Raw genomic sequence first — 15,526 nt, forward strand, 5'->3', positions numbered from 1 at the left:
ATCTGTGGAAGGATTTGGAACATATGCTATTTTACTTGGATTGAGAGATTTTTGTCAATAACTTTAATGTAATTTATTGAAAATTGTGCTTTCTTGAGGTGAAATGGAATTCTGTGGTGATACCAGTCGATTACAGTAAAAGATGTTTTAGAACTTGCTGCTTAGCACAGTTTCATGTAACATAGATGTTGTCTTTGATAATCCGTTACTGCACTTTGTGAGACTGGAAGTTAAAACCGGGGCAGGGTTTCTGCCTGTATTCCCAGCACTCAGGTGGTTGAGGGAAGGGTATCATGAATTCCAGGTCAGTATTAAGAAGACAAGAAATATATAGTAATACACTGATTGGGTAATTGAGCAAGGAAGCTGCTTCCGAATCAAGGTACTGCTTTGTTTTTCTTTTTTACTTATGGCATTGTAAATAATTATTTTAGAGCAAGCAAAAGCACATAGGTGATCTGAAGGTTCAATTCTCATGAACATTACTAATAATCTCTGCATAAAGGGCTAAAGAGACACAGCTGGGTAATGGGACCTAAAGAGAAATTTTCATCCATGGGGCTAAGCATAAACTCAGAATTCATGAACAAAGTTCTAGTGAAGATCATTACTGAAAACCATGGTTTTATGCCTATGCTCAAAGTAGACACTCTACAAAGATTGCTGTCTTCTGGGAGTCTTAGAAGAATATTCATCCTTTACAAATGTCTCACATTTATAAAGTAGCGTAGGCTACTATAACATCCCACAGCAGGATGAGGCTACAAGAGTTATTCGACAGTCTGTCAGGATCAGTGGAAGGATCTGCAGGCTGGTGACTCTGCTGACCCAGTTATTGTGGAGAACAGTTGGAGTGTAGCCATACTGGTGCATGCTTTGTTCTCATAGCATGTGCAAATTATCTATTAATAAGAATTTCTTCTCTGATTAGATCTTTCCTAGAAATAAAGCTTTTCAAAAAGAAGTAATGTGTTTCCTTTTTTTACAAAAACATGTCATTTCTAGTTTTTTATTTTGTAAGAACAAACTCACTTTTTGAAATTAAAAGTCACTATTGTTGTGATTCTAGATATAATAACATGTTAAAAATAACTGTGTAGCTGGGAACAGTTTAATCCCAGAAGAAAGCAAATTTAACTTGTTTACTTTCGTTCTACATATACTCTTAGAGCCCGACTCATCATTTAGAACCTAATGAGTTTGTGTTTGTGTTTTAACTGCAGTCATTGATTTCCACACTCTAGAATCAGTCAAGGAAGAAAGAGTGTGAGCGTAGCTGCTTACACTCTACTGTTTGGTGGAAGTAAGTGCAGTTCAGATTCTAGAGCAACTCAGAGTCCTGAATTTGTCAAGAATCGGTGTCTTTCTGATTTGGGAAATAATTAACTGATTTAAAATTGGACACTGACTGCCACCACATGCCATCAGCTTAGTCTCATGGGAACTGACTGTGGCAAATTATTTATACAGTCATGTATGTGAGCAGCATCCCCAAGAACAGATGTTTCAATTTCTCAGGATTTTTTTTTTTTAGGATATGAGGATATTACTTTGAATTTTGATTTTTATGACTAAAATATACTGATCAAATCCATACGTGATTGCTTTGTCAGAATTCTTTTCTGGGACATCTGATCCTTACAGCTAGTGCTGCACAGCACTTTCTCTCTGAGCCTTTCAGATGCGCCACAGGGAGAGCATAGCGTTTGCGGCAATGTGTATGTAGCTTAAGAAAAGTGAGATTATACAATGACTTAAAAGCATTAAGAATCTAGTGAATAGAAAATGGAAAATTTTGTTTTTCAAAAATTAAAAAATTAAAAAGTAACTTAGATATATCTGAGGTGTGCTCTCAGATCCCTTGTTATCGACAGTTGCTGCAGCTTCAGGGCCATCCTGCTTTGCCTTCACTCTTGACCCTGTCCACATCACAGCCTTTGTTTGGCCAGTAACCTTTCCCTCACCACAGGCTACATGGGGCATTTAAAAACCCTTTTTATTTCATTTCATGTTTGAGGGAAGAAAAAGAAGTTAAATATTTGGAGAGTCAATGTTTTACTGGTTATGTATTAATATTTGAATAGCTTAGAGATTCTGGGAGGCATATAATAAAGGGTCTCATTATTTAAACTCATTATAAATTTATTTTAAATGACCTTACATTAGTAGTAAATAAGTCTCATATTTGTCTGCCACAGGATAAAGTGGGTTTTTTTTACTTTTTCTCTCAAGCTAAGTTTATTACTTCTATGCTTCCTTGCAGAGAATTAAAAAGAAAACAACAAGGGACTCTTTTAGTTTGGGAATATGCTTTATACATATTGCATTTGTGTCCACCAGATTTCATCATGTGCCAATATTTTCCTTTGTTTCCTTTCCATTATGATGCAATTGGTTCTTTTTGCCAAAGTAGCATGTATCTGTTATATGGCACTACTTGCTCCTGTTGCCTGTTTCCAAAGAATAGAAACAATTTTAATATTAGCAGAAACAAAATAGAATTAGGAGAAGAAGTATGTGCCAAAAATACAAATAATGTGGTAATCGGCTGAAGACTGAGGTCTTGCTGGATGCTCAGCTGAATAAAATTAAAAAGCTTCAGGACAGAAACAAAAACAATCACATGAAGAAACGGCCTAAAGGATTAGAAGAAAGAAAAATGGCCAGGAAAGAAATATCCAACCTATAGGATTGGAAAAGGATACATCCAACACAGAATTATTATCTAACATCTGTTAAAAAAAAAAAAAACTCAAAACCTTACCAAAGAAAACATCCAATCAACAAATGTGCTAATGAGACAGACAGTTCCTCAGACAGGAAGTACAAATGGCCAGTAAGCATGCAAAAGGAAAAAAAACCCACAACATTCTCAGTTATCAGAGAAATGCAAATTAAATCAACATTAAAATTCTATCTCATCCTAGTGAGAATGGCTATCATTAGGAAAACAATAACAAACACTAGCGAGGCTGGGCCCTGGTAGGGACCCTTATTTACTGCTGAGGGAAATATAAACAGATGAAACATTATGGAACTCAGCGTCAAAGTTCCTCAAGACAACCTTTGATTAGTAATACCAACTATACAGCTCCTGGGCATATTCCCGAAGGACACTAGGTTAGCATACCACAGAGCTTTTCACTTAAACAGGTTCTAGAAACAGCCTAGATGTGCCTCAACAAATGAATTAGTCAAGAAAATGTATAAATGCGTAATAGAGTTTTATTCAGCAGTAAACAAGTAAATTATATCATTGGCAGGAAAATGGATGCTGCAGAAGATCGTTCGTTGTATTATGGAAAATAGAAAATAGTAACTCAGATGAATATTACATGGTAGGATATAGATACATAAAATTATATTATGCTGGCTAGTTTTATATCAACTTGACACAAGCTAGAGTCATCTGAGAGGAGAGAGCTCAATTGAGAAATTGTTTCCATACTAATAAGCTGTAAGCAAGCCTGTAGGACATTTTCTGAATGATTCATGGGAACAGGGTCCAAACATTGTGGTGGAGCCAGCCCTGGGCTGAAGGCCCTGGGTTCGAAAGAAGGCAGGTTGAGCAAGTCATGAGGAGCAAGCCAGAAAGCAGCACCCCAAGCCAGTATGCAGCCTTCATAGTGGCTTCTGCATCGACTCCTTCTCCAGGCCCCTGCCATCTTTGAGTTCCTGTTCTGATTTCCTTTGATGATGAACAGTGCTGTGGAAGTATAAGCCAAACCCTTTCCTTCCCAAGTTACTTTGGACATGGTGTTTTATCACAGCAATAGAAAACTCTAAGACACACATGTGCATGTGCTCACACACGCACATGACTCTATCATATATTTTTTCCTATATCATGTATATATGGAAGTTGCAGAGACATTGTCTGAGGGAAGGAAGGAAATTAGAAGGAGGGAGGGGTCAAGGCAGATGGTATTTGGGAGGAGGGGTTAAGATAGTCAGAAAACAAGATGTATTCTGATGAAAATGTCTTTGTGAAACCCATCCCTGTGTATAATGAATATAATAGTTTATGAATATAACAAACACAATAGTTTAAATTCAATTTTGTTTTTAATTATGGAAGTAATGTGTAAGTCATATTTCAAAGAGAAAAAAGCTGGGAGTGTGCTCTGAATTAGACACAAAGGTTATTCATTTTTCTAGTTGATTTGTGTCTACCTGACACCAACCTAAACATATCTTGGAAGAAAGAAACTTAACTGGGAAAATTATTTTGTAAGATTGTCCTGACAAGTCTGTGGGACATTTTCTTGATTGATAATTAATGGGAATGTTCAACTAATTAGGAGCAATAACTACCACTCCTAGACTTAGGTAAGTTAGTCATGGTATTTTAGCAAAGCAAAAGAAAATTAACTAAGATAGAAGTTGTAGTTACCAGTGAATGGGCCATTGCTGTGACAAGCCTGATGATGCCATCTTTTAGAGAAACGTAGAAGACTGAAACTTTGGACAGGGAAGGCAGTGGGAGGCTGTCTGCAGAGCCTAATGGGCAGGCTGGTAGTAACTTGGAAGACAGTAGTGCAGAGAGCCATGTGGACTATAGAGGCCCAGCTCAAGAGGTTTCTAGGGAAAAATATTAGCACCTGGGCTAGGGACTGTCCTTGTTATAGTTTGGCAAAGAATGTGGCTACTTGTTGCCCTTGTCTTAGAAACCTGAGGCTAAATTGAAGAGTTTTGAACTAATTTTACTGGCAGAAGAAATTTCAATACAGCCTTATATTGACGCTGTCCTGTGGTTATTAGTAATCACTCTTGTGCAGGTCTACAGTGAAAAAGAGGAAGTACGTCAAAAAGAAATACAGAATGTACATTTTGAGGAGTGACTTGTTGTGAAAGACTTAGGGAGAAATGAAATGAAGGGAGCTGGCACTCTAAGGGTGAGAACCTGCCCAGCAAATCTTGCAACTTCTAAAAAGAAAAGGCCTAAGGAGTTAAGAGGCCTAAGGAAGCCTATACCTAACAGAACAGCAACAAGTCAAAGTTTATACAAATGTAATTCAAGGAGGGGACCAGTTTCCATCCCCAGTAGGCAGCAGAACTTGGCAACCTCAATCACATGGTTCTGGCTTAAGAGTTGTAAAGTTCACAGGAGCAAAGCTTCCTTTGTCATCCTTCAAGATTAAGGAAAGGTGCAATGGCCAGGCTTGTGGCGACAGAGCCCAGCAAGACCACTGCATAAAGCTATTAAAGTGAAGGCTGGATTGTGTTGGAGACACCAAGATGTTGGAGATGCCAGAGCCATGGGATATCTACCAAATAGGGATGCAGACAGGGAATGGGACCAGCCTGAGAGACGGAGAGAAGAGAGAGAAGTGTGTTACGGTCAACAAAGCCTAATCAGTATTCAGGAAGGTTTGCAAAGTGTATGCAGTAATACTTCTGTCATTTAAGGAGTATATGTAAGCATCCACATTATATTCTTACATGAGTTCGTGTTTTTATTATTTGCTAAATTGTTCCATTCTTCCCCAGTAGCGACTGGAAAATTGGCATTTACTATTCACTATATGCCAGGAACTGATCCTAGAACTGCACGGATGTTATTTCACTTGACCCTTTCAGGCACTCAGAAATACAAGTATCTTTTACTCCAAATGAGAAATTGTAAACAGAAAAGTCATTTGCTTTTGTAAATGGTAAAAATAGTATCTGAATGGCAAGGCAGGCTTTTGTCCATTCAGATAGAGACAATGTAACATGTGATTAAGAGCGAAAGTTCTGAACCCAGGTCACCTGACCACAGGTTGTGGTGGTGGGTGACTCCAACACCCTGTGCCTTAATTTCCTCATCTAAAAAGTGAAAATTATTTTAATGCCTCCCTTAAAGAGTTACAAAAATCTAAATGAATGAACATACACAAAGAACATAGGATACTATCAAAGAACCACTACATGCTAACAACTATTTCTATACATTTTTATTTATAAACTGATATTGTACTGCTTTTTACAAATGTAGCATTGCATTGTATGTATTTCTAGAGGGTGTTAATAGGTAAGCGTGGTAACACTAGTTGCTGTGGACAGTTCTTGTACTTTACTGTCAGTACTCAGCTGACAGATTTCCAGGTAGTAGAGCAAGCTTGTCCACATTCAGCGGTTGGAATCAAAGCGGGAGTCAGGATTGGGTGAAGAAAGGGCACGGCAGCATTCTGCAGGGACTGGTTACTTTCAGAAAGCATAAGGATCACAAAGACTGAATACAGAACCCTAGCAAGGAAAGGCTTGTCCTAGTGAGCCTTCTGAGGGGAACAGTGGCATGGGAGAGAGGACGCAGACACAGATTAATAGGAAAGTAGATTCAGAATCTCCCACAGCATGTACAGTCAGAATAGTCTCCAGGCCACAGCATGTCCAGCCAGAATAGTCTCTAGACCACAGCATGTACAGCCTGAACAGTCTCTAGACCATAACATGTACAGCCAGAACAGTATCTAGACTACAGCATGTACAGCCAGAACAGTCTTTAGGCCACAGCATGTACAGCCAGAACAGTATCTAGACTACAGCATGTACAGCCAGAACAGTCTCTAGGCTACAACATACTCTCTGTCAGAACAGTCTCTAGGCCTCAGCACGTGTAGTCAATAGTCTTAGGCTGCAATATGTACAGTCAGAATAGCCTTAGACATAGCATGTACAGTCAGAACAGACTAAGACAATAGCAATACAGTCAGAACAGCCTTAGACAATAGCATGTACACTCATAACATCCTTAGACAACAGCATGTCAAGTCAGAACAGTCTTAGACAATAGCATGTCCAGTCAGAACAGCCTTAGCTACAACATGTCCATGTCCAGTCAGAACAGTCTTAGACAACAGCATTCCAGTCAGAACAGTCTTGGGCTGAAGCATTGCAGTCAGAACAGTTTTAGCTGCAACATGTATAGTCAGAACAGTCTTAGGCTGAAGCATTGCAGTCAGAACAGTCTTAGCTGCAGCATTGCAGTCAGAACAGTCTTGGGCTGAAGCATTGCAGTCAGAACAGTCTTAGCTGCAGCATGTGCAGTCAGAACAGTCTTAGGCTGAAGCATTGCAGTCAGAACAGTCTTAGCTGCAGCATTGCAGTCAGAACAGTCTTAGGCTGAAGCATTGCAGTCAGAACAGTCTTAGCTGCAGCATGTGCAGTCAGAACAGTCTTGGGCTGAAGCATTGCAGTCAGAACAGTCTTAGCTGCAGCATTGCAGTCAGAACAGTCTTGGGCTGAAGCATTGCAGTCAGAACAGTCTTAGCTGCAGCATTGCAGTCAGAACAGTTTTAGCTGCAACATGTACTGTCAGAACAGTCTTAGGCTGAAGCATTGCAGTCAGAACAGTCTTAGCTGCATCATTGCAATCAGAATAGTCTTAGCTGCAGCATTGCAGTCAGAACAGTCTTAGCTGCAGCATGTGCAGTCAGAAAAGTCTTAGGCTGAAGCATTGCAGTCAGAACAGTTTTAGCTGCAACATGTATAGTCAGAACAGTCTTAGCTGCAGCATTGCAGTCAGAACGGTCTGAGCTGCAGCATGTTCAATCAGAATAGTCTCCAGTTTGAAGCTAATTTACTTCAGAATCTTTCTATGAAGATTATTCATGATAATTATAAAAGGAAATCTTTTCCTAAGTGACGAAACATTTTTTAATTCCAAAAGTATAACATTTTTTTAAAAATTTTAAGTGACTCAGTTGACAAGGTCCTGAGATATTCCAAAGAATTCTGCATGCCCAGCCCTTCTGAGACGTAAATGAATGCTTGTTTAGATTTTCACCGTCTGTGTTACTGATGACTTGTTAACTTTGAATCTCTAGAGTATTCTATTTTCTTGAGAAATCTCTCTCTCCTCTTTTTTTTTTCTCCCCAAAACAGGGTTTGTAGACTTTTGAGTTTGGCACTATTCAGATGGGACCAACCAGGGCTGTTTTTTTTTTTTCTGGGCTCACTATATCAAGGGGCTCAGCCACCATCTCTTACTTGTGTTTGACAGAGCCTCAAAGGCTGGCAGGGAGGTTTAAAATATTCTGTTAGCAGAACAAATGGAAGCTTCAGGATGTTTAAGTAGGACTTGGAATCTGTAGTACAGTAAGATCTGAAGCAGGCATCCTACACAATCGGTTGTGTAGGACAGTGTCTTAATACGGGTTCCCGGTGGCTGTGATAAAATACCCTGAGAAATGCTCCTTAAGGAAGAAAAGGTTTTTTTCTTTTGACTTACAGTTCAGGAGTGTAATGCATCTTGGGAAGAATCAAGGCAGCAGGAACTTGAAGTTGCTGGCCACACTTCATTGACAGCCGAGAAGCAGAGAACAGGGAATGAAGGAAGGCTGCTGCTCAGCCCTTTCTTCCCTTCCACATTGAGGATCCTAGCCAGGGAGTGGCACACCCACTGTGAGCTTGTCTTCTCACCTCAATTGACGTGATCAATATAGTCACCCACAGTTACCTAGATGACCACCTCCTGATGATTCCACAGTCTTACAAATTGACAAGTGATACTCACCATCGCAGGGAGGTCATGGCTTTGTCTGCAGGCTAGTCCCAAACTGGAAGGGCTTGACCAAGGACTGGGAAGGGCTAATTACTACAAAGTCCATGACTTAGTTTCTTGGACCGGATGCTGCACCAGGTAGATTAGAATTCTGGCTTGGTGTGTGTCTTGGCATTGTTGTTGCCTATTTGTGTATTAGTCGAACTAAGGGAAAATGACTTGTAATGGTGTTTTGTTTGTTTTACCACAGTAGAAACCAAGTGTTAAGTCTGGAACATAACCTCCAACCCCTGGCATCCATCCCAGCCTCCCTGACCTGGGAGTTGCTTTGGTTTGGACTCCAAATTCCAACATGCCAGGTCCTTACCCCTCCCTAGGGGGTGGGGTCAGGATCACTCCCACAGGGTATTTAAGTGGGCTTCCAGAGGAGAAACACGTGGTTCGGGGTTTGCATGATCTTGGCCACTCAAGAGTGCTGTACTTAATAAAATGATGGGCATTTTGATTTGGTTTGATCTGACCTAATTGGATTTCTTTGCACCGGTGGAGCTGCCCTGTCTTATTAATTTTTCTTAACACCAAGTAAATACTACTAATATTTATTCTTATTCCTCAAAAATGAGGAAAAACGGGAAGTGTGAAATCAGTTTTCAACTAAATTTTAACATAGGTTCTTTTCTTCAATTATGCAGTTCTTATTTCTAAAAAGATTGTACATTACGATGATTTAATATTAGGTATTTAATGGAATGAACAAATGTTCTAATATGCTTCAATGCCCCATGAATATAGTAATTAAAAATTTGATTAATGTCTTAAATAGATTTTTTTTCCAAATTATAATTAAATGTTTCCTGCTTTGTTTTTCTAAAAGATAGTTGGGTAGGTACCTCCTTCCTTTTGCCAAAATGTCTCGAGTAATTATGTAAATCTTCAGATTCATTACAAGGAATTTAGATGAAGTGATTATTTTTGAATGCTTTGGAAGTATTACAACATATATTTCTAATTATTTTAAAGCTCTGATTCACTGAACTGTTTTTATAGACCTTCCTGTCCTGCGGCATCTGACTTTGCTGAACTGTCATCAGAAGAACCTTAAATTTTAAGTTTCAACTCCACACAATTGAATTTTGTTTTGAAGTAAATAAAGCACTCAGGTGTTGCCTTAGGTGACTACAGCAGGAGACCTTTTGGGAAGAGTCATTGTAATAGGATAAAACCACTGCAATAGTTTTGAGCCTTTGGGCTCCTCAGTCACCATGAGAGCTAAGACCTAAGAGGGAGAAGAGGGCCTTCATTAATCAGCAGGTAGAATTCCATTTAAATGAACCTGGAGGGACTACAGAATTACTATATTAGATCTCAGTCTCTTCAAATTGGAAGCTAAGTCCTGCAGAAAGTTACAGGGGTAGGCTCTTTCTTTTTATTATTGCAGACAAATCTGTACCTGGGAGGAATTGAGAGCATGTCTCTCATTCCAAAGCAATAGAGAAACTAGCTTTCTTGGCTTTGTGCCTATCAGCATTTGTATACAGCAAAAAAAGGTGTTAGCAAAGGTTAACTTTTCTAAATATTTATGTATTGTTATAGTTTGGGAATGGGAACATTTCTTAAGACTTATTCTCTAGTTTTGGGTGGGAAATAGTAATAGGATTCTTGCATACAGAAGCCAAGAGATATAATGTATTCTGTGGGCTAGAATACAGGAATGGATTCCATCCATGTACGTGATCATTATTAACACAGAATTCTGTCTGATATTTGCATAGTGCAGAAACTGCATTTATAATTCTTAGAGATTTTTCTGGTAGACCTTCTATTAAAAATATTCACGTAATTTAAAGAAAAATAAGACACCCAATTTAAAAAGTCAGCTTTAGCAATTATAGCAACAAATATAAATACAGGTGGCAATAAGTTGATCTCCATGAGGCTCCATGCAGGAGTAATAGCTCCAATTACTGTCACAAATGTTTGTAATTGTATCTATTGCTGCCAGACAATAAATGCTTTTTAATATAACAGGGCCATAAATGTACATGCTGCTGTTGTTTAAACAAAATACCATTTTCAGTAAATTTATCCTTGAAACACCTGCTATAATCAAAAAGAGGTGAATGCTATCAAAATAAACTGCCTAAATTAACTAGACACACATACATTTTTAGAACAGCCGGCATGATTACTCAGCTGCCACATCATCTCAGAACGAGGGAAAATACTCGCTGATGGACTTTTATAGCAAGCATTCTTCAAAAGAGATTGCACAAAGCAGCTATTCTTTGGGACTGTTGTATTATTTCAAGCAAGATATGATTTTATGCACTGGAAGTTGTATGTGCAAGGTCAGCTGTTTGATTTTGGTTTTGTATTTGCTTTGTTGCATACGGTCATGGATAGATACCATGTGGTGGAAAAGGTTTATTGTACTTAAAATGATACAGAATAATGCAGCAAAGGTGTGGAGACAAAGCCAGTCTTCCCGATCAACGACAAGATCCTAAGTTGCTTCTGTCTTCGTCTTGGTTAATGCTCTGGATATTGTTTGTTTAAGCATGGCTGCTAATGCCTGCCCTACTGTTTACCTTGAATGTGATAAATGTTTAAACTGGACAAGGTAAAGGTCCCATGTATCACAAATTAAAATAGAAGTCAGAATCACTTAGTTTTGCCTTAGTGACCACCATTAGCTGTAACTAAAGAGCATCAGCAGTGATGGCTGATTACAAAGAAATAACCAGGGAAAACTACATGCTCCGTTAATACTGCAGCGGCGAGAGACTAATGCCTCGCTGCCCGCAGACCTCAGATAGACACCTGTGATTGAGAGCAGTGAATTAATATATATTGATTATAATTAAAATGTCTAGACTGCCTAAATATTTCATTATTGTAAAGTATGATTTAATGTTTCCCTTGAATTGCTTGATATAAAATATGAATTGAAGCAGAAACCATTTGTCACATGGACATCTTACAAAATGTAGTTTTTATTGGCTTGACTCATTTTTCCTAATCAGCCATGTTAGAGTCGTTCTCACTATTACTACGTTTAATTTGAAATTTTTTAATATTTGAACAAAATTTTATCCCCATGGTTTTTATTTCATTATTTTTGCCTGTTTTTTTTTTTACACGAAAGAAATTTTTTCTGTTTCTTGATTCTTTGAAAATGTAGAAGATAACTATTTTATGTTTGTTTGCTGGAAGGATGTTGAATGTCAGTCTGAACTCTAAGTTTTGATCGGCTAACTTGGGTGGAACTGTTATTAGAGACTTGATGCAAACGGAGTCCTCTGGGAAGGGGGTTTCAAGGGATGGCCCAGATGAGATTGGTCTGCAGCCAGATCTGTGAATCCCACATCGTCTCAGAATGAGGGAAAATTGTTTTGACTGTTGATTGATTTGGGAGTGCCCAGCCCACTGTAGGAAGTGACACTCTTGGGAAGTCTGTCCTGGGTTGTGGAAGAAAGCTATCTGAACACAAACCAGAGAGAATAATTCAGTAAGCAGCCTTCCTCCATGGTTTCAGCTTCAGTTCCTGTGTGGGTTCCTGCCCTGACTTCTGTCTCTGATGAATCCTGGAACTGTAGGATGAAATGAGCACTTTCCTCCCCTAGGTTACTGTTGGTTGATACTTATCCCAGCAGGCACACAAACTGAAGTGAGTGGCAAGCTTAATCACCAGTTCTCCACAGTAGTTACTCAGCATCTCATGAGATCAGTTCTGATTTCTAACTTGTCCTGTGAGTATTTGCCCTGTGAGATCTCGACGCTGGACATTTCTTTCTGAAGCCTGGAGGCCCTCAGCGAGGTGTGCCCAATCATAGAAAAGAAGTGCAGCCTGGGATCGCCGTGAATAGCAAGTCCCAGTTAGCACGTGAAGGCTCTTCAGTAGCGGGTGGTAGTGGGTAAAGACAACCACTGCGCCGGTTAGAGGTGTGATTGTTTAACTGACAGGATGTTACCTTTAGAATCTGGATCTCCAGTTTGATTTTGATTATATACAGGTATGAGGACACCTGTGCTTGTTCTGAAAGCCATGCTTTGCCACTGTGTACATGCTTGAGTGTTCTCTGCATGGAGAAGAATGACCAGAAAAGAGGAATTTTCACCAACAGCAGTGCTAGTGGTGATTATTCCCGCACCCTTGAAACAAATCAGCTACAACACACACTACAGATATGCACAGCAGCTGTCTCCATGTCCACAGAGTTGTGTTCAGAGGTCCCCAGTGGACACTTATACCAGCCACAGGTCTGAAGGCAGTGAAAACAGCCAGCCATGGATTAAAACCATGAGGCCAAAGAAAGCTTTCTCCCTTAAGTTGATTTTTCTTGAGCCATTTGTCAAATTGATGAGAAGCTGACTAATGCAATGGCTCACTCCACTTAACATAATGTCCTCTGTTTCATCAAAATTACTGCAGATGCCAACCCCATTCCTGTTAGTGCCACCAAGCATTCTGTTGTAATTATGCACATTTTCTTTATGCATTGCTCCAGCTTCTGGATTCCCCGCCACGTGCCCCTTTCAACTTCACGCCCTCTTTTTTTTTTTTTTTAAATAACTCACTGAGTCCAACTAGTGCTGGGTTCTGTGTACTCGATTGTGGACAGCCACTGAAGCACGATCCACCTGCTGTGGACCACACCCCTAAAGAAAACTGACTCTCCTTATTTTAGATGCCATTAACTGTCGGTATCTCTTGGCTAGGGGTAGAGGCTTCCTGTCCTCCCCCACCCATGTCAGGATGCTGAGTGCCTTGATTTTGTGCAGCTGTTGTTTAGACAACCGCTGCTGTTGTGTGTGCCCACACTCCCAGGAGCACTCATGCCACAGTGTGCATTCAGAGGTCAAAGGACAACTTTATGAAGTTGGTTTTCTCCATCCACTCTTATGTGAATTCCAGAAATCAAACTTTGGTCACCAGATTTGTCTTGTACAGCAGGAACCTCTACCCACTAAGCCATCTTGCTGGTTTTAAGGATTTCATTTGATCATGGTGAGTGTGTGTGTGTGTGTGTGTGTGTGTGTGTGTGTAAATATGTACATGCAAACATACATGAATACAACCATTGAAACAGTGGCTTTCTCTAAACCTGGAGTTCACTGTTTCAGCTAACATGGCTGCCAGCGAGCCCCTGTGATCTGCCTGTCTCCATTCCCACACCTGTAGCCCCAATGCTGGAGTTAGAGATCAGTGCCTACGTGCACAACATTGGCTGAGGACCCACCTCAGACCCTCATTCTTGCATAACAAGCACTTTCCCATTGAGCCATCTCCCCAGCCTATTATACTTTATTTTATTGTGACCTCTTTATATTTGCTAAATTTCTTGTTCAGATTAAAGTTCTTTTCCTTATTTTATTAAACTTTTCAAATTTCTTATATTTCTTTAAGCTTGCCCTAAAGTCATCATTTAGAATTTTTTTCCAAACAACTTGTCTATTCCCTCTTCTTTAGGGTCCATTGCTAGAAAGTTACTATGTTTCTTTGAAAACATGATTTAACCTTTCTTTTTCATACTATACATATGTTCTTTGTGCATCCAATCTGTTGACCCTGTCAACTTATATGAGGGCTTTTATATCTAAAGGCTTTCTCTTGGCAGCATGTCCTATGGTACCAGTTTTGTGTGGTGCACTGACTTGTGTCACAGGTGGGCATGGTAGTACACTCATTGGATAGATGTTTCAGCTATAATAAGTGTTGGCAATGCCTATAAGGATCTAATTGGCCTCAGCTTCAGGAGTCTGTACTATTGCCTGTCCAGCTAAGGTGCAGCTTTTTGGGGTGGAGCAGGTCGCCAGTGGTCTCGTAATGATACACATCAGTGGAGCTGGGGTCGCCATCACTTTGTGAAGGATGCACAGAAGAAGGGGATGTATAGGCAGGTTCAGGTAGGCATGATATAGTAGGTTCAAGAGCAAAGATGGGGCACCTCTAAGATTAATGTATGCATGTGGAATGGAGGATCAGGCCGTTCTGGTGGTCCTCTGCAGATAGTGTTCCTGGCAGGAGGAAGAAGGTGTTTACCACTGTTTTTACACCCCATAGTCCAGACCACACTGTGGCCTAAAGGGGGTGGGTGTCTGCTATTTCTCAAGGGCTACACAGTTTGCAAAGATTAGTGGAGTTGTACTTGCTGCCAGTACCTGAGTGTACCGCAGTGTCAAAGGTGCTGACGTCCCAGGATGGTTCTGTGTAGAAGAGCTTGAGAAGACACATAGTGTAAACTTTTCCTCCAGGCTGTTGAAGGAGCTTGTGTTCCCCTGCTGCTCCCTAAACTGTGCTAGGACTTGAGGGATAGATGCAAGTTTCTCAAGTAGCAAATGTTTCAGGAGTCCACGGTATTCGTAGGAAATTATATTGACCTCCTGTGAACCCAGTTTTGCCGTGTGAAGTCCCTCTTGGTTCGGGATTTATATTAAACTAGGAAACAGGGTGACTGATATGTACTGATATGTACTCTGTCCCTTTCTCTCTGAGGCCACATCTTTGCCACATCTCTACTGAACTTCAACAACCTTTCTCACATTCTTGTAGAACAGCAGACTTTTTTTCTTTTTTTTTGGTCCAAGGACGCATTTTTGAAATTTCAAATTTGAAGTAAGAAATTTGCTCCTAACTTGCTGATGTCATCCTTCCTTTTAAGTACTGATTTTTTAGTGTGAAACCAACCTTATATTTTGAAATACATTCAAATACAAATTCAGTTTGAGCATGTTAACTTATTGCCTTTTTATCTTTTTTCATTACTATGTTTGGTTTGGTAATGTTTTGTTTAGTATATTTATAACTCTTTTATAAAAGGTTCAAATGGTATTTATTGATCTATGACTTGATGTTGCTTGGTTGGTTGCTTTTGGCTTTTCATACCCTTGTCAAGTTTTAATGTAATGCTATATGGGCCTCATAAAACAAATTGACTCTCTTTCTCTCGCGCTCGCTCCCTCCCCTTCCCCTCTCCTTCCCCCTATTTTCTCCCTCCCACTTTCCACTTCTTTTTTTTTTCTACTCTACAATACACTTTA

At 39.7% G+C, this 15,526-nt stretch overlaps 1 protein-coding gene and 1 long non-coding RNA gene across 3 annotated transcripts in view; both read left to right on the plus strand.

Annotated features, from left to right (window-relative positions):
• The window catches only part of Ift57 (intraflagellar transport 57), a 59,963-nt gene that overhangs the window by 27,043 nt on the left and 17,394 nt on the right, over positions 1–15,526 (plus strand). The gene's annotated exons all lie outside the window — the stretch shown is intronic.
• Positions 2,151–8,990, plus strand: LOC146895649 (uncharacterized). The gene is made up of 2 exons (XR_015000594.2): positions 2,151–2,368; positions 8,220–8,990. It is a non-coding gene; the product is annotated as an uncharacterized LOC146895649 (long non-coding RNA).

Source organism: Myodes glareolus, chromosome 2 (genome assembly GCF_982192425.1).
Source record: "Myodes glareolus chromosome 2, mMyoGla1.1, whole genome shotgun sequence".
In the NCBI taxonomy this organism is placed as follows: domain Eukaryota; kingdom Metazoa; phylum Chordata; class Mammalia; order Rodentia; family Cricetidae; genus Myodes; species Myodes glareolus.